The sequence below is a fragment of the Carcharodon carcharias genome, chromosome 5, assembly GCF_017639515.1.
Source record: "Carcharodon carcharias isolate sCarCar2 chromosome 5, sCarCar2.pri, whole genome shotgun sequence".
In the NCBI taxonomy this organism is placed as follows: Eukaryota; Metazoa; Chordata; class Chondrichthyes; order Lamniformes; family Lamnidae; genus Carcharodon; species Carcharodon carcharias.
This window is the reverse complement of record NC_054471.1, coordinates 12432968-12457354: the sequence shown is the minus strand read 5'-3', so window position 1 is coordinate 12457354 and position 24387 is coordinate 12432968. Positions and strand designations below refer to the sequence as shown.

Here is a 24387-nt window from a genome sequence, read left to right as displayed (position 1 = left end):
GCAAGACTTACTGAATATTTCTAGCCTTTTCTATTTTTATTTCATATTTTCAGAATCCACAGTGTTTTGCTTTTGTATTAGTGTTCACTTTGGAAAGACCTGGCACTAATTTTTAAAATTTTTTTCGTCTAGTCCTAGATTCCCCAACCAGCAAAAATACTTTGTATCTGCCCTATGAGTTCCCCTGTGTATCTTAACAGCTTTGATCAAATCACTCCTTAATCTTGTAAATTCTTGAGTGTACAACCCTAGTTTGTGTTATAGTTAGTTTGTATTTCAGCTTACCTCATAATTTAACTCTTGGAATCTGGTATCATTCTCGTAAACCTATGCTGCACTTTCTCAAGGGCCTATATCTGCTTTCTAAGGGGGCGTTCAGAACTGAACACACCACTGCAGCTGTGGCCTAACCAGGGCTTTGTATAGCTGAAGTGTGACTTCTACCTCTCTTGTGTTTCAGTCATCTGGGTATAAAGGCCAGTGTTTAATTAGCCTTTTAATCGTTTTCTGTACCTGTCCATGACATTTTAGTGATTTGTATGTCTGGACCTTTGTTGCTTCTAGCTTTTCACTATCAACAAAGTTGCTCTTGAGGTCAGCTAACAACACGAAACAGCTTAAAGCCTCCATGATGGTTTGGTGATTGTGTACTTCATTGCAGGAGCAGAAGCTGTTAATCGAGATGGTTAATTTCACCCATAGGAGCTGCTCCTTTAGGTTATGTTGGTGTTAACTTGTAATATTCATGTTCCTTGCAAGCTGAGCCTGCTTACGTGTAAAGATTGCCTCCACCTAAGTGGAAAATTCCATTGTTTGATTTAAACCCAAAGGTAAACCAACATTATTGTAACCTGTGCTACCCACTCCTCTGGATAACATTTTATTTTGTGTGTGCCGACCAGTATTGTTTCGGAAGAGATCGTGCCTGAAGCCAGGTCTTGTAGTCAAAGAGTGCTCATAATTTCACAGATAAGGCGATAGTAATGTTCATTTCATTATGCATCTTGAATTTGGCCAATTGAGTGTACTGTATGGGAATGGTATAATTTATTTTGCTGGAAACTGTGACTTCTCGGAGGTGGGGGGCAACAATTCAAGTGTCAATTACTTTAAAATTAAAAAGAGTGGATTGCTTGTGAATAACACGTTAAAGGTGCCTGTCGTATAAATTTATAGGCCCAGAATTTCCTGAAATGGCTTTAATTGGGCAGTTATCCTGAAATTACATAAACCTTCCCATTGGCAAATTATGCTGAAAGTTCCTGAGAATTTCTGACATATGCAGGAATGTGCAAACTAGCATGAAATGAAAGGAAAACGGCCTCAAAATTGGGGTGTCTGGAAAACACCTTATCCCTTTAAATCCCTCATGAGTGCATGAAAAGATTTTGAAGCTATCAAACTGTCATTGCCATTAAGCACAGAATGTTTAAGAAAATGCAATTCTGGAAGTTGTTCACTTTTTAATGCTAATAATTCTGATGCCATAAAGATTCACTCAAAGGTATAGAAAATACATTTTTGGTTTTGGTGAGGAAAAATTACAAAAAAAGACTAACTGAGTTGCCAGAACACAAGAAATATGGCTTGGGTCCTATTGCACCCAATAGTTTAGGTGGAAATTTACAACCTGTTCAGAACTGATGTACATATAGGAAATCCATGTGAGCTGCACTTCTTCATGGAGGAACAGAATTAAATTGAACAGCAAAAAGCTTTGGAGAAAATTTTACAAACTCCAGGTAAAAGATTGAGGGAATACTTGCATTGTGTGAAAATGGGCTTCAGTTAATAAGTTAATAATCTTTCTACGGTACATCGATGATTACTTTGGTGCTGCTTCATGCTCTCGGCGGGACTTGGAAAAATTTATTAATTTTGCTTCCCATCTCCACACCTCCATCATTTTCACGTGGTCCATCTCTGACACTTCCCTTCCCTTCCTTGACCTCTCTGTCTCAATCTCTGGTGATAGACTGTCCACCAATATCCATTAAAAACCCACCGACTCCCACAGCTACCTCGACTACAGCTCCTCACACCCCGCCTCCTGTAAGGACTCCATCCCATTCTCTCAGTTCCTTCGCCTCCGTCGCATCTGTTCCGATGATGCTACCTTCAAAAACAGTTCCTCTGACATGTCTTCCTTCTTCCTTAACCGAGGTTTTCCACCCACGGTCGTTGACAGGGCCCTCAACCGTGTCCGGCCCATCTCCCGCGCATCCGCCCTCACGCCTTCTCCTCCCTCCCAGAAACGTGATAGAGTCCCCCTTGTCCTCACTTATCACCCCACCAGCCTCCGCATTCAAAGGATCATCCTCCGCCATTTCCGCCAACTCCAGCATGATGCCACCACCAAACACATCTTCCCTTCACCCCCCCTATTGGTATTCCGTAGGGATCGCTCCCTCCGGGACACCCTGGTCCACTCCTCCATCACCCCCTACTCCTCAACCCCCTCCTATGGCACCACCCCATGCCCACGCAAAAGATGCAACACCTGCCCCTTCACTTCCTCTCTCCTCACTGTCCAAGGGCCTAAACACTCTTTTCAAGTGAAGCAGCATTTCACTTGAATTTCCCCCAACTTAGTCTACTGCATTTGTTGCTCCCAATGTGGTCTCCTCTACATTGGAGAGACCACACGTAAACTGGGCGACCGCTTTGAGAACACCTGCGGTCTGTCCACAAGAATGACCCAAATCTCCCTGTCGCTTGCCATTTTAATACTCCACCCTGCTCTCTTGCCCACATGTCTGTCCTTGGCTTGCTGCATTGTTCCAGTGAAGCCCAACGCAACCTGGAGGAACAACACCTCATCTTCCGACTAGGCACTTTACAGCCTTCTGGACTGAATATTGAATTCAACAACTTTAGGTCTTGAGCTCCTCCCTCCATCCCCACCCCCTTTCTGTTTCCCCCTTCCTTTTGTTTTTTTTCCAATAAATTATACAGATTTTCTTTTCCCACCTATTTCCATTATTTTTAAATATTTTAAATCTTTAATGCTCCCCCCACCCCCACTAGAGCTATACCTTGAGTGCCCTACCATCCATTCTTAATTAGCACATTCGTTTAGATAATATCACCAACTTTAACACCTATATGTTCTTTTGCCCTGTTGTTTATGACATCTTTTGATGATCTGCTTCTATCACTGCTTTTGCCTACAACCACACCACCCCCCTCCACTTCTCTCTCTCTCTCTCTCCCCCCTCCCCCCCCCAACACCTTAAACCAGCTTATATTTCAACTCTTTCTTGGACTCGAACTCAAGTTCTGTCGAAGGGTCATGAGGACTTGAAACATCAACTCTTTTCTTCTCCGCCGATGCTGCCAGACCTGCTGAGTTTTTCCAGGTAATTCTGTTTTTGTTTCAGTTAATAAGGTCCTTTTTTGCACTCTATCTACATTTCCTCTATATTTTGTGCTAAAAATTGGAATTGCGCTGTACATGCATTGGTGTTCTGACAAAAGTATTGTGTGTCTTGTTGCTGGCAGACAGAATTTGGAGAGCCTGTAGGTAACACCCAGGATATTGATGGTGGGGGTTTCGGTGATGATAATTCTGTTGAGCATCAAGGGAAAGATGGTTAGATTCTGTCATGTTGGAGATGGTCATTGCCTTGAACTTGTGTGGTGCAAATGTTACTTGCCACTTATCAATGCAAGCCTGAATGTTGTCCAGATCTTGCTGCATGCGTGCGTGAACTACTTCACTATCTGAGGAGTTGTGAATGGTGCTAAACATTGTGCAGTCATCAGTGAACATCCCATTTCTAACCTTATGATGGAAAGAAGGCCATTGATGAAGCTTAGGAGACTACCCTGAGAAACTCCTGCAGCGATGTCCTGGGCTGAGGTGATTGACCTCCAACAACTGCAACAGTCTTCCTTTGTGTTAGTTATGACTCCAACCAGTGTTCAATTTTCCCCCTAATTCCCACAGCGCAATTTTTGCTGCATTGTTCGGGCCATAGGAAATAGGAAAGGCTCCTTGATGCCACACTTGGTTAATGGCAGTCGCAGTCAGCCTCACTTCTCCTCTGGAATTCAGCTCTTCTGTCCATGTTTAGACCAAGGCTGTATATAATGAGTTCAGAAACAGAGTGGCTGAATCCAAACTGCATCAGGGAGCAGGTTGTTATTTAGTAAGTGCTGCTTGATAGCATTTTTGACAACATCTTCCATCACTTTGCTAATGATGAGTGAACTGATGTGGCAGTAATTGGCCAAACTGGATTTGCCCTGCTTTTTGTGGATAGGACATAATGGACAATTTTTCACATTGTCAGGGAGATACCTGTGTTGTGATTGTAATGAAATAGCTTGGCTCGGAGCATGGCTGGTTCTTGAGCACAAGTCTTCAGTATTACAGCCAGTTTATTGTCAGAACCATAGTCAGAAACCTCAGGAGGAGTTTGAGATAGATCATCGATTTGGGGCACTTATGGCTGAAAATGGTTACAAATATATTATGTTACAAAGATCTAATCATAGAAAGTTTATGGCACAGAAGGAGGCCACTTGGTCCATCGTGTCTGCGCCGGCCGAAAAAATGAGCCACTCAGCCTAATCCCACTTTCTAGCATTTGGTCCGTAGCCCTGCAGGTTATGGCATTTGAGGTGCATATCCAGACACCTATTAAATGAGTTGAAGGCTTCTGCCTCTGCTACCCTCTCTGGCATTGAGTTCCAGTCCCCCACAATCCGCTGGGTGAAAAGATGTTTCCTCATCTCCCCTCTAAACTTTCTACCTATCACTTTAAATCTGTGCCCCCTAGTCACTGACCTCTCTGCTAAAATGAATAGGTCCTTCCCAGCCACTGTATTCAGGCCCCCCTCAATTTTGTACATCTCAATCAAATCTCCCCTCAGCCTCTTTCTGTTACAAGGGGAACAACCCCTGTCTATCCAATCTTTCCTCACAGCTGTAATTTTCCAGTCCTAGCAAGATCCTTGTTAAAGATGTGTTATATAAAATATTAATGTATAATGTCATCGGCTGGACATGCATAAGTACTGAATGTTTTGGAAAGAGCACTTTTCCTAAGCAAAGATCACTAGCTCACAGCAGCTGTTATATTGCATTTAAGGAGGACACAGGCTGATTTTTATAGGGACGCAGAGTATTTGGAATGCTTGAAGAGAGGTCGTGTGAAAAAAGGATACTAGATTTTTAGATAGTCAGACTGCCATGGGGCTTCAGTCTTACCCCATCTGTCTGTCTTCTGAAAGCTTTCTCATCAAAGCTGAGCTGTTTGTGATTCGAAAAACCCTCATTGTGCAAGCCGAGAGTTTTTAAAGGAGAATTCCAAATCAACACCACTGTCTCCAGTGAGAAATCCCAAGAACTGGGACTGTTCAGCTGTGAATAAGCATCTGGACACATCACGAATAATTTTCTTTCTGACTTTACTTGTTACTTGGCCAAGTTTCTAGTATCTGATACTCTGCAGTTTTACTTCTTTGTTGCATGCTTCAGGGGCCGGGGGTGGTGGGTAGCATTGTGTATGTGTGTGTTTTTTGCATTAGTGGATAGTTGGACATATTTGTACATTTTCAACCTTTTGTTAATTTCTGCAATAAAACTAACTCCTTACTTGTTAACTTTAGGAACCTGGCTGACTTATTTCTTACACTGAGCTATACACAGTTAAATATATATTAAATCGGCAGTATCACCTCCACTTTAAATTCAAACTCTGTTGTAACCAACTCATTCACCCCTGTTAACCCGGTTGTAACAGTTGTCTTTTGCACTGCACCTTTAACGCTTCAAGCTGTATTAATTGGCTGGAGATGGGACTTCTGCCCATCACTCGGGAGGAATTTCTACCTCTGAGCTACTGGACAATCTGGCTGGCAGATCTCCAGCCTCAACAGTGCCAGAAGCTGCAGTGGACAGCACTGGGCCTGCAATAAGACTAGTCTAAGTCTTGGGAGTTCAGGAAGAGGTACGTTTGGGGGTATCGGGGAGAGATGGTGAGACCCAGGGGGTGGACAGAGGGGGGGTTGGGGTGTTGGCGGAGAGGCTGGGGGGTGGTGGAGGAGGAAGCAGCTGCAATGGTTGGACCTTTTGGGGGGTAGGACGGGTGCCTCATGTTAATGTTGGTGGAGCCACACCCCCTTTCCTGCCCAAGGCCTGAGCAGGGTCCATTCTTGGGCTTCCCCTGTTCCCCTATGCCTCCAAACTCCACCTGCCAGGAGTTGGAGGTGAGGGGCTGGTGGTGGTGGCCTCACCTGCCCCACTGTAAAATTGTGGAGTGGTTGGGGTGGGCAAGAGCCCAGTGGGAAGGCCACCCGAAGAATTTTACAGCCTAGCCCCTGCTACAAACTGCTGGCAGGGGAAGCTAAAAGTCTATGCCATTTTCGCATTTTTAGGTATGCCTGCTGCTGTCCCTGGCATTCTCCCCTGCACTCATTGAACCACGGTTAGTTCCTTGGCTTGATGGTAATGGTAGAGTGCGGGATATGCCAGACCATGAGGTTCCAGATTGTGATAGATTACAATGCTCTTGCTGATGGCACATAGCACCTCGTGGATTGCCAGTTTTGAGCTGCTAGACCTGTTCTTAACCTATCCCAATTAGCACAAAGGAAAAGGTGACCTCTTTGTGAAGACAGAACTTTGTCTCCCCAAAGGTATGAGGCGATGGTTGCTCCTGCCATTACTGTCACGAGCAAGATGCATCTGCAACAGGTTATTTTTGAAAATAAGGTCAATTACATTTTTCATATTTCACCCCTTTCCTGGACTCACTCAAGTTCTGTCGAAGGGTCATGAGGACTCGAAACGTCAACTCTTTTCTTCTCCGCCGATGCTGCCAGACCTGCTGAGTTTTTGTTTTGGATTTCCAGCATCCGCAGTTTTTTTGTTTTTATATTTTTGTTTTTTACATTTTTCTTTGTTAGTTCTCTTAAAGTCTGCCACAGCTCCGGTATTGCAGTATATCCTTCAGGATTTGGCCAGCTCAGTCAATAGTGGTGCTACTGAGTTGCTGTTAGTGATGGACGTTGATGTCCCCCACCCAGAATAAATTCTGTGTCCTTGCTACCCTCAGTGCCTCTTCCAAGTGGTGTTTAACATGGCGGAGCACTAATTCATCAGTTGAACGTAGTAATGATCAGATTTCCTTGCCTACGTTTGACCTGATACCATGAGACTTCATGTTCAGAGTCAATGTCAAGAACTCCCAGGACTTACTCCCTCCTGATTGTGTATCACCATGCTGTCTCTGGTGCGTCTGTCCTGCTGATTGGACAGGTCATACCTAGGAATGGTGACGGAGGAGCCTGGGGCATTTGATTGTAAGGTATGATTTGGTGAGTATGACTATGTCAGGCTGTTGCTTGACTGCTCTGTGGGACAGTTCTCCTGTTTTGGCACAGGTGCCCAAATATTAATGAGGAGGACTTTGCAGGGTGGACTGGGTAAGATTTGCTGTTGTTGTTGTTTCCAATTGTTGTCAATTCCAGGTGGTCTGTTTGTTTTATTCTGTGGCTTTTCTATAACAGTTTTTATACAATTGATTGGCTTGCTACCGTCGTGCATGAATCTTAATAATGGATCTTGTTAGACTATTTGAATGTGTGTATCGCAAATAAGCCTGAACTTGTCTTTCTCCCAATGCTCACATACACCCAACTCTGTAGAGATCTTGCCTTATTTACAATTCAGGAAGTGATGACCTGTCTCTATCTTTGGGCACAGTTTCTGCTCAGATGTGCACAAGGGCTTCGATTCTTGCTTAGATGGATGGTTTTGACTGGTTTGTTCAACTGGAAGGGACTGAGTTGTCAGCTCTGGATATTGGATCCTAACCATACATCTGCATTTATGATTCAACCATCTACGGGAAATTAGTCTTGGTTAAACTGAGGGATTGCCATATGCTGGTGGTGTAGAGTGGGAGGTTCCAAAACATGATATCTCTCAGATTCTGGTTGCTGTAGGTTTGATTACCTAGCTTTTTCTTGTCTAGGATTCTAATGTTCAAATGAACATTGTTCAATGTTTCGCAGGTATTAGCAGGAAAGCAATAAAATGAGTGGACCTGAAAAAGCAGTCACTCTGGCATATAAACTTTGTACTGCAAGAGTAGGTACCACTGTGAAACCATGTATTTAAATCCAATTAAGAAAGTGCAATCTCTGAATATAATTGGTGTTTTATGGAGTCAGTGGAATTTGGAGCACATTTGATTTTTACTTTGAAATCAGACAGTTTGCATTTTTCTCTGTCGGAATGTGATGTTGCCCTCAAGTCTGTTTTTCGTAACTCTTTAGGCACGTTGTCCAAAGCATTTGCTTTTGATCCCAGTGATTTAACCAGAGGCATGATAGAAAACTGTAGCTCTGTTACTGATAGGTAATTTCTGCATCTATCCTTTACAGAAATACTTTGTCGATATTAGCTGTCCTAACACAGAATGGCTCGACAACAGCACTGATCAGTTTAATTGAGACCAGTGCAGTGTTGCTGGTCATGTGACTAGTCCAGTTGCGCACACTCCATGCTTAACAGTAAGAATCGTCTCTGCTTCAGGTGACACCAGCTGCTTTTGCTTAGAAAGTTACGAAAGCTATTCTTTCGACATGTAGAATGCTGAAAGACGAAAGATGGTGTCAATTAGTCCTATTTCTTGTGCTGTTTTCAGCATGGTAGTTTATTTGTGGTGCTGTCTTTTGAAAATACAAATTGCAAATCATGCTTATTTTCTCTGGTGAGTTTTTAGGTTATTTTGTTGCTTGAGCCTGTTTTGCCATTTAGTTAGTATATGCACCCAGCCTGACAAATCCTTGGACCTGATGACCTTCATCCTTGAGTCTTAAAGAAGGGCTGCAGAGATATGAACATAAAAATTAGGAGCAGGAGTAGGCCATGTGGCCCCTCGAGCTTGTTGTGCCATTCGGTTAAATCATGGCTGATCTCATCTTGGCTCCAGCTCCACGTTCCTGCCTACCCCTGACAACAGTTGATTCCCTTGTGAGTCAAGAATTTATCTACCTGCGCCTTAAAAATATTCAATGACTTTGCCTCCACAGCTCTCTGGGGAAGAAAGCTCCAAGTGCTCTCAACCCTCTTGAGAGAAAAAAAATCTCCTCATATTTGTCTTAAATGAATTATCCCATTATAAAAATACCCATTGTTTTTAAACTGTATCCGAGTTCCAGTGTGTCTCACAAGGGAAACATCCTTTCGGCATCCACCCTGTTAAGTCCCCTCAGGATTTTTTTATGCTTTAATAAGATCACCCCAAATTCTTTTAAACTCCAATGGACACAGGTGCAGCCTGTCCAGCCTTTCTTCATAAGATAATCTTCTCACTATCCCAGGTAATGCATTTATATCCTTCCTTAAATAAGGAGATCAAAACTGTACACAGTACTCCAGGTGTGGCCTCACCAGTGCCCTGTACAACTGTAGAAAACATCCCCACTTTTATGTCACATTCCCTTTGCAACAAACAATAACATTCAATTTGCCTCCCTAATCACTTGCTGTACCTGCATGCTAACTTCTTGTGATTCATGTACCAGGACTCCCAGATCTCTCTGTGCCTCAGAGTTCTGCAATCTCTCTCCATTTAAATAATATGCTGTTTTTTCTATTCCTATTGTCAAAGTGAAAAAGTTCACATTTTCCTGCCCTCGCTCTCGTTTGCTCTCTCTGTCTCTCTCTCACATACATATACACACACACACACACACACACACACACACACACACACACACACACACTCAAACGCGTGCGCGCACCTGCCCTCTCATGCACCCAGACACCCACTCACTCCCTATCCTGGCCCACAAAGTTTGGACCTTTTACTGCCGAGGAGCAACGTGGGACCACAGTAATCGTGTCAAGACACCCTTACTTATTCTGCCTTGACAGAGATTCCAGCTCCCCCAGGTGGGGTGGTTGGGTGGTGCAGGCTGGGCAATCTGCTGCGACCCTGCAGTTCCTTGTGGCTTCTCCAGTCAGCTCTGCCATCTTGACCCCTGTGCTCCTTTAGGGGACCGGTGCCAAATATACAGGAGGACTTGAGAGTGACAGCATGGCCAAAGGCAGAGAAAGCGCGTGCGGTGAAAATAAAAGGGAAGCCATTCACCTTCACACGGCTCACAGCTCCTCCAATCAGAAACGGTTCTCTCCTGCATGTGCTGCTGTTAGGATCACCAGTAAATTTAACAGCAGCAATTGTGGGAGAGAAATGGCCTGTGAATGGAAGATCTGCTCCTTGCTGATCTTTCATTAAACTTAACTGAACTTTGAACAGTGAGTCTGTGGGACGGATGCAGAGGCTTGTCGGGCTGGATTGTGGCTGCGGACTGTATGTTGGCTAAGCCTGATCTATGTGAATGACTTGGATAAATGGGCTGACTATTATAGACAAATTTGTTGGTGATACACAGGTAGGAGACCAAGAGATAACAAAGTGACAAAGAAATAAAGATAGATTAAGAGCTGTGCAAAAATTTAATGGAGTATAATGTTGGAAAATGTGAGCTTGTCCATTTTAGTAGAAAGAATAGAAAAGCAGAGTATTATTTAAATGACGAGTGATTGCAGATTTCTGCATTTAGTGAGCTGAGTGTCCTTGTACATGAAGCAAAGCTGGAGTCAATGGGAATTGGGGGGAAAAGCTATCTGTTGATTGGAGTCATACTTAATACAAAGGAAGATGGTTGTGGTTGTTGGAGGCCAACCATCTCAGTTTCAGGGCATCACTGCAAGAGTTCCTCAGGGCACTGTCCAAGGCCCAACCATCTTCAGCTGTTAGATCAGTGACTTTCCTTCCATCATAAGGTTAGAAGTTCGCTGGCGATTGAACAATGTTCAGCACCATTCGCGACTCCTCAAACACTGAAGCAGCCCATGTCCAAATGCAACAAAACCTGGACAATATTCAGGCTTGGGCTGACAAATGGCAAGTAATATTCATGCCACACAAGTGCCAGGCAATGGCCATCTCCAACATTGAGAATCTAACCATCTCCTCTTGACAATCAATGGCATTACCATCACTAAATCCCCCACTATCAGCATCCGGGGGATACCATTGACCAGAAACTGAATTGGACTAGCCACATACATACTGTGGCTACAAGAGCAGATCAGAGGCTTGGTATCCTTTGACGAGTAACTCATCTCCTGACTCCCTAAAGCCTGTGCACCATCTACAAGGCACAAGTCAGGAGTGTGATGGAATACTCCCCACTTGCCTGATGATTGCAGCTCCAATAATACACACCGTCCAGGACAAAGCAGCTCACTTGATTGGCACCCATCTACAAACATTGATTCCCTCCACCACCAACACACAGTAGCAGCAGTGTGTACCATCTACAAGATGCATTGCAGGAACTTACCAAGCCTCCTTAGCACCTTCCAAACCCATGACCACTACCATCTAGAAGGACAAGGGCAGCAGATAGATGGGAACCCCACCACCTAGAAGTTCCCCTCCAAGCCACTCACCATCCTGACTTGGAAATATATGGCCGTTCCTTCACTGGCGCTGGGTCAAAATCCTGCAGTTCGCTCCCTAACAGCACTGTGGGTGCACCCACATCACATGGACTGCAGCGGTTCAAGAAGGCAGCTCACCACCACCACCTTGAGGGCAATTAAGGGTGCCCACATCCCATAAATGAATAAAATAATCACCAGAAGTTAGCAAGCAGGTACAGCAAGTTACTAAGATGAATGGAATGTTAGCCTTTAATGCAAGGGAGGATGGAAGATAAAGTAGGGAAGTCTTGCATTGGTGAGACTACACCTGGAGAATTGTGTACAGCTTTGGCCTCTTTGCTGAAGGAAGGCCTCCATTGGAGGTCTCCAGCATCACAGATGCCATTGTTCAGCCAATTCAATTCACTCCACATAATATCAAGAAACAGCTGAAGGCACTGGACACTGCAAAGGCTATGGGCCCTGGCAATATTCCGGCAATAGTACTGAAGACATCTGCTCCAGAACTTGCCGCGCCCCTAGCCAAGCTGTTCCAATTCAGCTACAACACTGGCATTTCCCTGGCTATGTGGGAAAATGCCCAGGTATGACCTGTACACACAAAGCAGAGCATATCCAACCCAGCCAATTAACATCTCATCAGTCTACTCTCGATCATCAGTAAAGTAATGGAAGGGGTCATCAACAGTGCTAACAAGAGGCACTCACTTAGCAATAACCTGCTCACTGATGTCCAGTTTGGATTCCACCAGAGCCACTCAACTCCTGACCTCATTGCAGCCTTGGTTCAAACATGGGCAAAAGAGCTGAATTCCCACGGCGTGGTGAGGTGAGAGTGACTCTCCTTGACATCAAGGTGCCACATTTGACTGAGTGTGGCATCAAGGAGCCCTAGCAAAACTGGAGTCAATGGGAATTGGGGAAAAATCTCCACTGGTTGGAGTCATACCTAGCACAAAGGTTGTGGTTGCTGGAGGCCAGTCATCTCAGCTCCAGGACATCACTGAGGTAGTTCCTCAGGGTAGTGTCCTAGGCCCAACAGTTTTCAACTATTTCATCAATGACCTTCCTTCCATCATAAGGTCAGAAGTAGGGATGTTCGCTGATGCTTGCACAATGTTCTGCACCATTCGCGACTCCTCAGATACTGAAGCAGTCTATGTCCAAATGCACCAAGACCTGGGCAATATCCAGGCTTGGGCTGACAAGTGGCAAGTAACATTCGCACCATACCAAGTGTCAGGCAATGACCATCTCCAACAAGAGAGAATCCAACCATCCTGCCCCTTGATGTTCAATGGCATTACCATCACTGAATCCCCCACTATCAGCATCCTGGGGTTACCATTGAACAGCAAAATGAACTGGACTAGCCATATAAATAGTGTGGCTACAAGAGCAGGTCAGAGGCTAGGAATAGTGTGACAAGTCACCCGCCTCCTGACTCCTCAAAGCCTGTCCACCATCCACAAAGTACAAGTCAGGAGTGTGATGGAATACTCTCCACTTGCCTGGATGAGTACAGCTCCCACAGCACTCAAGAAGCTTGACACCATCCAGGACAATGTAGCCCGCTTGATTGGCACCACATCCACAAACGTTCACTCCCCCCACCACTGGCGCACAGTAGCAGCAATGTGCACCATCTACAAGATGCACTGCAAGAATTCACCAAGGCTCCTTCAACAGCACCTTCCAAACCCACGACCACTACCATCTAGAAGGACAAGGGCAGCAGAGAGATGGGAACACCACCACCTAGAAGCTCCCCTCCAAGTCACTCACAATCCTGACTTGGAAATATATCGCCATTCCTTCACTGTCGCTGGGTCAAAATCCTGGAACTCCCTTCCTAACAGCACTATGGGTATACCTACACTACATGGACTGCAGCAGATCAAGAAGGCAGCTCACCACTGCCTTCTCAAGGGCAACTAGGGATGGGCAATCAGTGCTGGCCCAGCCAGCAAAGCCCACATTCCATGAATGAATATTAAAAAAAAGTCAGCATGGATTTTGTTAAGGAAAACCGTGTCTTAACTAAGCTGCTGGAATTTTTTGAAGAGTTAACAGAGATGGTTGATGAGGGCAAGGCCGTTGATGTGGTGTATATAGACTTCCAAAAGGCGTTCGACACAGTTCCACACTACATACTTGAGGAAAGTTATAGGTCATGCAACAAAGGGACATCAGCAACTTGGATATAAAATCGGCTGAGGGATAGGAAACAGTGCAATGGATAATGGGTATTTTTTGAGCTGGAATAAGGTTTGTATTGGAGTTCCTCAGGGGTCGCTTTTGGGGCCCTTGCTCTTCCTGATATAGATAAATGATCTACATCTTGATGTGCAGGGGACAATTTCAAAGTTTGCGAACGACAAAACTTGGCAGAATTGTAACCTGTGAGGAGGACAATGTAGCGCATCAAAAGGACATTGACACATTGGTGGAGTGGGCAGATAGGTGTCAGATGAAGTCCAATGTGGAGAAGTGTGAGGTGATACACTTTGGTACAAAGAACATGGAGAGACAGTGTAAAATAAAGGATACTATTCTAAAGGGTGTGCAGGAGCAGAGAGACCTGGGTGTATATGTACGTAAGTCCTTAAAGGTGGCAAGACAGGTAGAGACTGACAGTCTTCTAGGCTTCATTATTAGTGGCATAGAGTACAAGAGCAGGGAGGCTTTGATGAACTTCAAAGACACTGGTTAGACCTCAGCTGGAGTATTGTGTACAGTTCTGGGCACCACACTATAGAAACGCTGTGAACGCACTGGAGAGAGTGCAGGAGAGGTTTACAAGACTGGTTCCAGGGATGAGACACTTCAGTTACGAAGAAAGATTGGAGAAGTTGGGACTGTTTCCCTTGGAGAGAAGAAGGCTGAGAGGAGACTTGATAAAAGTTTTCAAAATCATGAGGGGTCTGGACAGAGTAGATAGGGAGAAACTGTTCCTGCTCATAAACGGATCGAGAACCAGATGGCACAGTTTTAAAGTGTTTCTCAACAGAAGCAAATGGGAGGTGAGAAAAATCTTTTTCACATAGCAAGTTGTTAGCAGTGATGTCCTGGAGCTGAGATGACTGACCTCCAACAACCACAACCATCTTCCTTTGTGTTAGGCATGACTCCAACCAGCAGAGAGTTATCCCCCACCCAGAGTACATTCTGCGCCCTTGCCACCCTGAGTGCTTCCCCCAAGTGGTGTTCAACATGGAGGAGCACTGATTCATCAGCTGACGGAGAGCAGTACATGGCAATCAGCAGGAGGTTTCCTAGACCATGCTTGACCTGATGCCATGAGACTTCATGGGGTCTGGAGTCCATGTTGAGCACTCCCAGCGCAACTCCCTCCTGACTGTATATCACTGTGCCATCGTCTCTGCTGCCAGTGGGACAAGCCACACCCTCCAATCTTTGGTTCCAGTCTAACCAGCTCAGCTCTGTTCTTGCCCCGTTGAAGTCCGCTCTCCGCCAGTTGGTCATTCTTATTTTGGATTGACCAATGTCATTTTCCACCAACATACTAAACCTTATGATGCAATGACCACTGTCCCTGAAATGTTCCCCCACTGTCACTTGATCTAATTGGCCCATGTCATTCCCAAGAACCAGGTCTAGCACTTCCTCTTTCTTGTTGGACTGGGGACACAATGCCGTAGGAAATTCTGCAAAACAATCTAGGAAAGCATGTCCCTCACTGACCCTTGCACTACCACAATCCCAGTCTATATATGGATAATTAAAGTTCCCCATTATAACTACGCTGAAGTTTACACCTCTCTGTAAATCCTTTGCAAACTTGTTGCTCTATATCCTTCCTACTAGCTGGTGGTCTACATATTACGCTCAGCAATGCAAGACCATAAAACATTGGAGCAGAAGTGGACCATTCGGCCCATCAAGAACGCTCCATCATTCAATGAGATCGTGGCTGATCTGATAATCCTCGATTCCACTTTCCTGTGTTTTCCCCATAACCCTTGATTCCCGGATTAAAAATCTGTCTATCTCTATCTTGAATATACTTAATGACCCAGCTTCTACAGCCCTCTGCAATAAAGAATTCCACAAATTCACCAATCTATGAGAGAAGAAATTCCTCCTCGACTCTGTTAAATGGGTGACCCCTTACTCGGAAATTATGCCCTTTGGTCCTACTCTCCCACAAGGGGAAACAACCTCTCAGCATATATACCCTGTCAAGCCCCCTAAGAATCTTACGTTTCAATAAGGTCACTCTCACTCTTCTAAACTCCAATGAGTACAAGCCCAACCTACTCAACCTCTTCATAAGAAAATCCCTCCATACCCGGGATCAACCTCGTGAACCTTCTCTGGAATGCCTCCAGTGCCAATATATCTCTCCTTAGATAGGGGAACCAAAACTGTTCAGTATTCTAGGTGTGGTCTAACTAGTGCTTGGTGTAGTTCTAGCAAGACTTCCCTATTTTTATACTCCATTCCCTTTGAAATAAAGACCATTTGCCTTCCCTACTACCTGCTGAACTTATATGTTAGCTTTCTGGGATTCATGCACAAGGACTCCCAAATCCCCCCTGTGCTGTAGCCTTTTTCAGTCTTTCTCCATTTAATTAATATTCAACTCCTCTCTTCTTCCTGCCAAAGTGCATAACCTCACATTTTCCCACATTATATTCCATCTGCCAAGTTTTTTGCCCACTCACTTAACCTGTCCATAGCCCTCTTAGATTCTTTGTGTCATCCTCACCACTTGCCTTCCCACCTATTTTGGTGTCATCTGCAAACTTGGTGATAGTACATTCGCTTCCCTCGTCCAGGTTATTAATATATATTGTAAATAATTGTGGTCCCAGCACTGATCCCTATAGCACCTACAGGTTGCCATCCTGAAAATGCCCCCCTTATCCCAATTCTTTTGTCTTCTATGAGTTAGCCAATCCTCTTATCCATTCTAATGTACCCCCAACACCATTGGCTCTTATCTTATTAAGTAGCTTTATATACGGTACCTTATTGAATGCCTTATGGAAATCCAAATATATTACATCTACTGGTTCCCTTTAATCTATCCTGCTGTTACCTCCTCAAAAAATTCTAATAAATTTGTCAGCATGATTTCCCCTTCATGAAGCCATGCTGATTCTGCTTGCTTATATTAGGCATTTCTGAATGCTCTGCTATCATATCCTTTATAATAGACTCTAGCATTTTCCCAATGACGGATGTTAAGCTAACTGGCCTATAGTTACCTGTTTTTTGTCTCCCTCTATTTTTGAATAAGGGCTTTAAATTGGCAGTTTTCCAATTCTCTGGGACTTTTCCAGAATCTAAGGGTTCTTGGAAGATTGCCAGCAGTGCATTCCCTATTTGTTTAGCTACTTCCTTCAATATCCTGGGATGCAACCCATTTGGTCCAGGGGATTTATCGGCCTTTAGCCCCATTAGTTTCCCTAGTACTTTTTCTCTAGTGATAGCTAATGTATTTATTTCCTCCCTGACTTTTGCCCCTTAATTATTTAATATTTTTGGAATGCTATTAGTATCTTCTACCGTGAAGATTGATGCAAAGTATTTATTCAACTCCTCTGCCATTTCCTGGTTCTCCATTAATATTTCCTCAGCCCCATTCTTGAAGGGGCCTATGTTCACTTTGGCCTCTCTCTTCCCTTTCAAATATTTAAAGAAGCTCTTATTATCTGCTTTTACATTACTTGCTATTTTACCCTCAAAGTTTATTTTCTCCCTCTTTAATTATTTTTTGGTCATCTTTCATTGGTTTTTAAAACTTTCCCAATCCGCTGGCTTACCACTAATCTTTGCCACATTGTATGTTTTTTCTTTTAATTTGCTGCTATCCTTAATTTCCATAACCAAGTTTAACCAAGGTTGGTTTATCCCCTTCCTGGAATCCTTCTTCCTCACTGGAATATATCTTTGTTGAGAGTCATGAACTATTTCCTTAAATATCTGCCAGTGTTCAACAACCATCCTTTCTGCTAGACTCCTTCCCCAGTCCATTCCAGCCAACTGTATCCTTGTTCCTTTGTAATTACTCTTATTAAGTTTAACACAGTTGTTTCCACACTCAAACTGAATGCTTAATTCTACCGTGTAGTGGTCACTGTTTTCAAGGTTGTCTTATGAGGAAAGGTTGGACAGACTGGGCTTGTTTCCACTGGAATTTAGAAGAGTGAGGGGCGATTTGTTTGAAGTGTACAAGATCCTGAATGGCCTTGACTAGGTGGATGTCGAAAGGATGTTTCCTCTTGTGGGTGAGTGCAGAATTAGGGGGCACTGTCTTAAAATTAGGGGTCGCCCTTTTAGGACAGAGATGAGAAATATTTTTAGGGTTGTGCGACTTTGGAATTCTCTGCCACAGAAAGTGGTGGAGGTGGGGCCATTGAATATTTTTAAGGCAGAGGTAGATAGATCCTTGTTAGGTAAGGAATCAAAGGTTATCGGGATTAGATGGGTATGTGGAAATCGAAATACAAGATCAGCCATGATCTTATTGAATGGCAGAGCAGGCTCGAGGGGCTGAATGGTCTACTCATGTTCCTATTCCTTATATTCTTATGTTCAAAATTTCACCCCTTGTTTTATATTGTCTGCCAATGTTCTTCCTACCTAAATGCATGAGCTCAAGCTCCGCATTGAACTTTATCTCCCACCTATCTGCCCGCTCCACCAATTTGTCTATGTCTTCTTGAAGTTCCATATCATTGTCCTCACAGTTCACAACACTCCCAAGCTTCGTGTCATCTGCAAACTTTGAAGTTGTCCACTACACACCAAGATCTAGATTATTAATATATATCAGGAAAAGCAACGGTCCCAATACCAACCCCTGAGGGACTGCACTACAAACCTTCCTCCAGCCCAAAAAATATCCATTGACCATTACTCGGTGCTTCCTATTTTTCAGCCAATTTTGTATCCAAGTTGCTACTGTCCCTTTTATTTCATGAGCAATAACTTTTCTCATAAGTTAGTTGTGTGGCACTCTGTCAAATGCCTTTTCAAAGTCCACGTGCACCATATGAACAACATTACCATCATCGACCTTTTCTGTTACCTCTTCAAAAAGCTCCAGCAAGCTAGTTAAACATGATTTTCCCTTTGGAAATCCATGCTAGCTCTTACTTATCAACCCATATTTTTCTATGTGACTACTAATTCTATCCCAAATAATTGTTTCTAGAACCTTGCGAACCACTAAGGTTAAACTGACTGGTCTGTAATTGCGGGGCTTGTTTGCAATTCTCCAGTCCTCTGGCACCACCCCTGAGTCTAGGGAAGACTGAAAGGTTATGGCCAGTGTCCCTTCAATTTCTGCTGTCACTTCTTTCAATATCCTTGGCTGTATCTCATCCGGTCCCAGTACCTTTTCAACTTTAAATCAATTCAACACTTTCTTCTTATCAATTTTGAACCCTTCTAGTGACTGAGTTTCCTTGTTTGTCACCATGGCCTGGGTAGTATCTACCTCCTTAGTATAAGATGGATGCAAAGTATTCATTTAATATCTCAGCCATGGCACCTTCATCCATGTGTAAATTCCCTTTTAGGTCCCTTTCGGCCCTACTCTCTTTTACCACCCGTTTACTATTTATATGCCTATAGAAGACTTTGGGATTCCCCTTTATGTTGGCTGCCAGTCTTTTCTCATAATCTGTCTTCGCTTCTCTAATATGCTTTTACACCTCCCCACTGAACCTTCTGTATTCCTCTTGGGTTCTCAGTTGTATTTTCTACATGACATCTGCCATAAGTGCACTTTTTATTCTTTACCTTAATTTTAATCTCCTTTGTCATCCAGGGAGCTCTGGATTTGTTTGTCGTACAAAGGTACTTTAAATGGAATATATTTTGACTGTGCCCGAACCAATTTTTTTTTTTTGAAGGTAGCCCATTGTTCAGCTACAGTTTTTCCTGCCAATCTTTCATTCCAGTCTATCTGGCACAGCTCCATTCATGCCCCATCAAAATCGACTCTTGTCCAGTTAATTATTTTTACTCTGGATTGCTATCGTCCCTTTCTATCATCATCCCAAAACGTACAATATAATGATCACAGTCTCCTAAATGTTCCCCCACGACTACTTGGCCTGCCTCATTTCCAAGAACCAGGTCCAACAATGTGTCTTTCTTGTTGGATTGGACACATAGTGCTATGGTAAATTCTCCTGAACACAATCTAGGAACTTTTGCCCCTTTCCGCCCTTTACATTACCACTGTCCCAGTCTACATTCAGGTAATTAAAAGTCCCCCATTATTACTACTCTATAATGCCTGCATCTCCCTGCAGATTTGTTCTTCTACATCCTTCCCACTACTTGGTGGTCTACAGCCTACACCGAGCAATGTAATTGCACCCTTTTTGTTCCTTAGCGCTAACCAAATTGATTCTCTCCTTGAACCCTCTGGTACATCCTCTTTCTCCAGCACTGCAATGCTCTCCTTAACCAATACCACCACCCCTCCTCTTTTCCTTTCTTTCCTATCTCTCCTGAACACCTTGTACCCGGGAATATTTAGCACCCAGTTCTGCCCATCCTTGAGCCAGGTCTTTGTTATTGCCACAACATTGTATTTCTACATGGCAATCTGCACCTTTACTCCCCAATCTTATTTACTATACTCTGTGCATTCACATACACGCATTGTAACCTTGATTTAGATTTTATTACTTTCTCCCTTACCCTGACTTTACCTATTAACTTACTATTCTCCATACGAGTGATATCTATCCCTCCCAGTATTTTGTGTAACTTGGTATTCCTCTCTAATTTTATATATTTTTTTGCTTCCCACGCCCCTGTCAGGTTAGTTTAAAGCCCTCCCAACAGCACTAGCAAAATACCTCACAAGGAACTGAATCCTAGCTCTGTTCAGGTGCAACCCATCCAGCTTATACAGGTGCCATCTCCCCCAGAGCCAGCCCCAGTGTCCAAGGAATCTAAAGCCCCTCCCTCTGGAACCATCTTTCCAGCCATGCATTCATCTGCCTTAACCTCCTGTTTCTGTACTCACTGGCATGTGACAGTGGGAGCAGTCTGGGGATTAGTCCATTAGAGGTCCTGCTTGCTAATTTTCTACCATCTCCCTAAATTCTGACTGCAGGACCACATCCCCCTTCCTAGCTAAGTCATTGGTCCCATTGTGGACCACGGCCTCTGGCTGATCACCCTCCCCCAGAAGAATGTCCTGCAGCCGCTGTGTGACATCTTTGACCCTCGGGAGGCAACATATCATCCTGGAGTCATGTCTACGGCCACAGAAATGCCTGTCTGTTCCCCTAACCAGTGAATCCCCTATCACTATAGCTCTTCCTTTCTTCTTCCTCCCCTCCTGTACAGCCAAGCTGCTCGTGGTGCCACAAACCTGGCTTCGATTGCACTCCTCTGAGGAGCCAGCACCCTCACTAGCTTCCAAAACAGAAAACCGATTTGTGAGTAGGACCCTAGGGGACTCCTGCACTACCTGCCCACTTCACTTGGACTGCCTAGCGGTCACCCATTCTGTCTCCAGACCTTTAAGCTGCAGTGTGACCACGTCTCTGAATATGCTGTCCACGTAGCTCTCAGCCTTGCGGATGCACCACCATGACTCTAGCCGCCACTCGAGCTCTGAAACCCGGAGATCAAGTTTATGCAGCTGACAGCACTTTGTGCACATGTGGACAGCTAGACACTGGTTGCGTCCATGGTTTTGCACACGTTATAGGACACACATCCCACTTGACTGAGCTGCCCTGACAAGTCTTAACTCTACTTCCCTTACTTTAACTTTATTCTACCTTGGATTATTTATGTTATTTTATTATATGGCCCTAAATTTCCCTTACTCCTGGTGCTTTGCAGTTGAATCTAAGTATAGAAACTTTAAGAATATTACACTTTTCTAAGGAGACCAGTACTGTACACAGCACACCAGATGTGGCCTCACCAATTCCCTGTATAACTAAATCATAAACTCTCTAGTTTTGTATTTAATCCCCCTCGCAATAAACAATAATGTTCTATTAGCTTACCTAATTACGTACTGTACCTACTCACCTTTCACGATTCATGCACTAGGACACCCAGATCCCTCTGCATCTCACAACTCTGCAATCTCTCACCATTTTTATGATATGCTTATTTTTTATTCTTCCTGCCAAAAGTAGACGATTTCACATTTTCCCCCATTATCCTGCATTTGCCAGTTCTTTGCCCACTCAACCTATCTATATCCCTTTGTAGCCACCTTAGATCATCTTCACGACTTGCTTTCCTACCATCAGCAAATTTAGCAACCATACCTTTGGTCTCTTCATCCTAGTTATTTATAGAAATTGTAAAAAGTTGAGGCCCAGCATTGATCCCTGTGGCACACCTCTTGTTGGATCTTGCCAACTAGAAACAGATCCATTTATGCCTTCTGTTTACTGTTAACTAACCAATCTTCTTATCCATGCCAATATGTTACCCCCTACACCATAAGCTTTTATTTTCTGCAATAGCCTTTGATGTGGCACCTCATCAAATGCCTTCTGGAAATCTAAGTACAGTACATCCACCAGTTCCCCTTTATTCACAAAACATGTTACTTCCTCAAAAGAAGTCCAGTAAATTGGTTAAACATGATTTAAGTTGCTGCAAACCATGTTTGACTCTGCCTGAATACCTTGAATTGATGGAAGTGCTGTGCTATAATGCCCTTAATAATAGCTTCTAGCATTTTCCTTTTGACAGATGTTAAACTAACTGGCCTGTAATTTCCTGCTTTCTGTATCCCTTCCTTTTTGAATAATGAAGTTAGATTAACTATTTTCCAGTCTAATGAAACCTTCCATGAATCTAGGGAATTTTGGAAAATTAAAACCAACGTATCAACTATTTTACTAGCTACTTCTTTCAAGACCCTAGGAGGAAGTCCATCAGGACCACTTCCCTGGTGATAGTAATTTTCATGATTTGCTCCCTACCTTCCATTTCCTGATTTCCAGCTATTTCTGCAATGTTATTTGTGTCCTCTATAGTGATGCAAAATACTTGTTCAGTTCACCTTCCATCTCTTTATTTTCCATTATTAACTGTCCCGACTCACTTTCTTTAGAACTAATGCTCAATCTGTTAGCTCTTTTTTAAATATATAAAGTCTTACTAGCTGTTTTTATTTTTATATATATATATATATATATATAGTTAGCTTTCTCTCATACTCTAATTTTTCTTTCCTTCATATTCTTTTAGTCGCTCATTGCTTTTTTTAATATTCTGTCCAATCCTCTGACTTGCCACCCATCCTTGCACAATTCTTTGCTTTTTCTTTAAATTTTATCTTTATTTAAATTTTTCTTTAACTTTTATGGTTAACCACAGACGGTGGGTCCTCTCCTTGTGATTGTTCTTTCTCATTGGAATGTATTCTGGGTATTCTGAAATATTCCTTTAAATGTCTTCCGCTGCCTCTCTATTGACCTATCCCTCAACCTAATTTTCCAGTTCACTTTAGCTCGCTCTGCTTTCATGCCTTCATAATTGCCTTTGTTTAATTCTAAAATACTAGTCTTGGACCCACTCTTTTCTCTCACAAACTGAATGTCAAATTCAATCATATTATGCCTCGGGGCATCTTCACTATGAGGTCATTAATTAATCGTATCACATTGCACAATACCAGATGTAGTATAATGTAAGTCCCAATTCCTGCTTGATAATAAAGATAAAGACCAAGACTGACTTCTTCACTCTTCAGGCCCCTTGTTTCACCTGTTTTCCCTTTTTATACAGAGCAAGTGGGTATTTAGTTTGTTGACTAATAATAACCAATTGAACCCTGGAGTTAACTGTTTCCCTCCCCAACACTGCCCTCTGGTTGGCTCCAGAACGTGCTGTTCTCAGAAGCTATCCCAAAAACATTCTATGAAGTCCTCATCTAGGCTACTTTTGCCCATCTGATTTTTCCAGTCTATGTGTAGATTAAAATCCCCCATGATTACCACCGTATCTTTCTGACAGGCTCCCATCATTTCTTGGTTTATACTCTCTCCTACTGTGTGGGTATGATTAGGGGCTCTGTACACCATTCCCACGAGTGACTCCTTGCCATTATCATTTATCCCCTCTATCCAAACCACTTCTACATCCTGGTTTTCTGAACTTAGGTCATCCCTCTCTATTGTGCTAATACCATAATTAATTAACGAACCACTCCTCTACCTTTTCCAAGCTTCCTGTCCTTCCTTGGTGTAATGTACCCTTCAGTATTCAGGTCCCAATCTATGTCACTCTGCAGCCATGTCTCTGTAATGGGTATCAGATTGGACTTGCTTATTTCTATTTGAGTTGAGAATATTGAGTTCAGAAGGCTGTAAAGTTCCAGTCAAATGATGAGATGATGTAAGGACAGTTCTATCAACTATGGGCCACTTTGTTTAATATCAATGGTGGATAAGATTTTGGATTCCATAATCAAGGAAACAATCAACAGTCATCTGGAGAGGTTTGAGCTAATTAAGGAGAGCCAGTACAGATTTGTAAAAGACAGATTGTACTTGACTAATATAATTGAATTCTTTGATGAAGTAACAGAGAAGGCTGATGAAGGGAATGCTGTCTGTATGGATTTTAAGAAAGCATTTAAGAACGTACAACATAAAAGCCTGGTTACCAAAATTGAGGCTCATGGAATAGTGGGGATCAGTGTTAGTTTGGATATAAAATTAGCTTAAGGACAGGAAGCAGCGAGTCGTGGTAGATGGTTGCTTTTCGGACTGGAGGTGATAAGCAGTGGTGTTCCCCAAGGGTTAGTATTGGCACCTCTGCTTCTTTTGCCATATATAAATGATTTGGATCTTGGAATACAGAGTAAAATTTCAAAATTTGCTGATGATACCAAACTTGGAGGAATGCCAAACAGTGAGGATAGCATGATTTGC

The 24387-nt window shown here is 43.3% G+C and overlaps 1 protein-coding gene across 1 annotated transcript in view; it reads left to right on the top strand.

Annotated features, from left to right (window-relative positions):
• enah (ENAH actin regulator) overlaps nucleotides 1-24387 on the top strand; it is a 566884-nt gene that overhangs the window by 263721 nt on the left and 278776 nt on the right. The gene's annotated exons all lie outside the window — the stretch shown is intronic.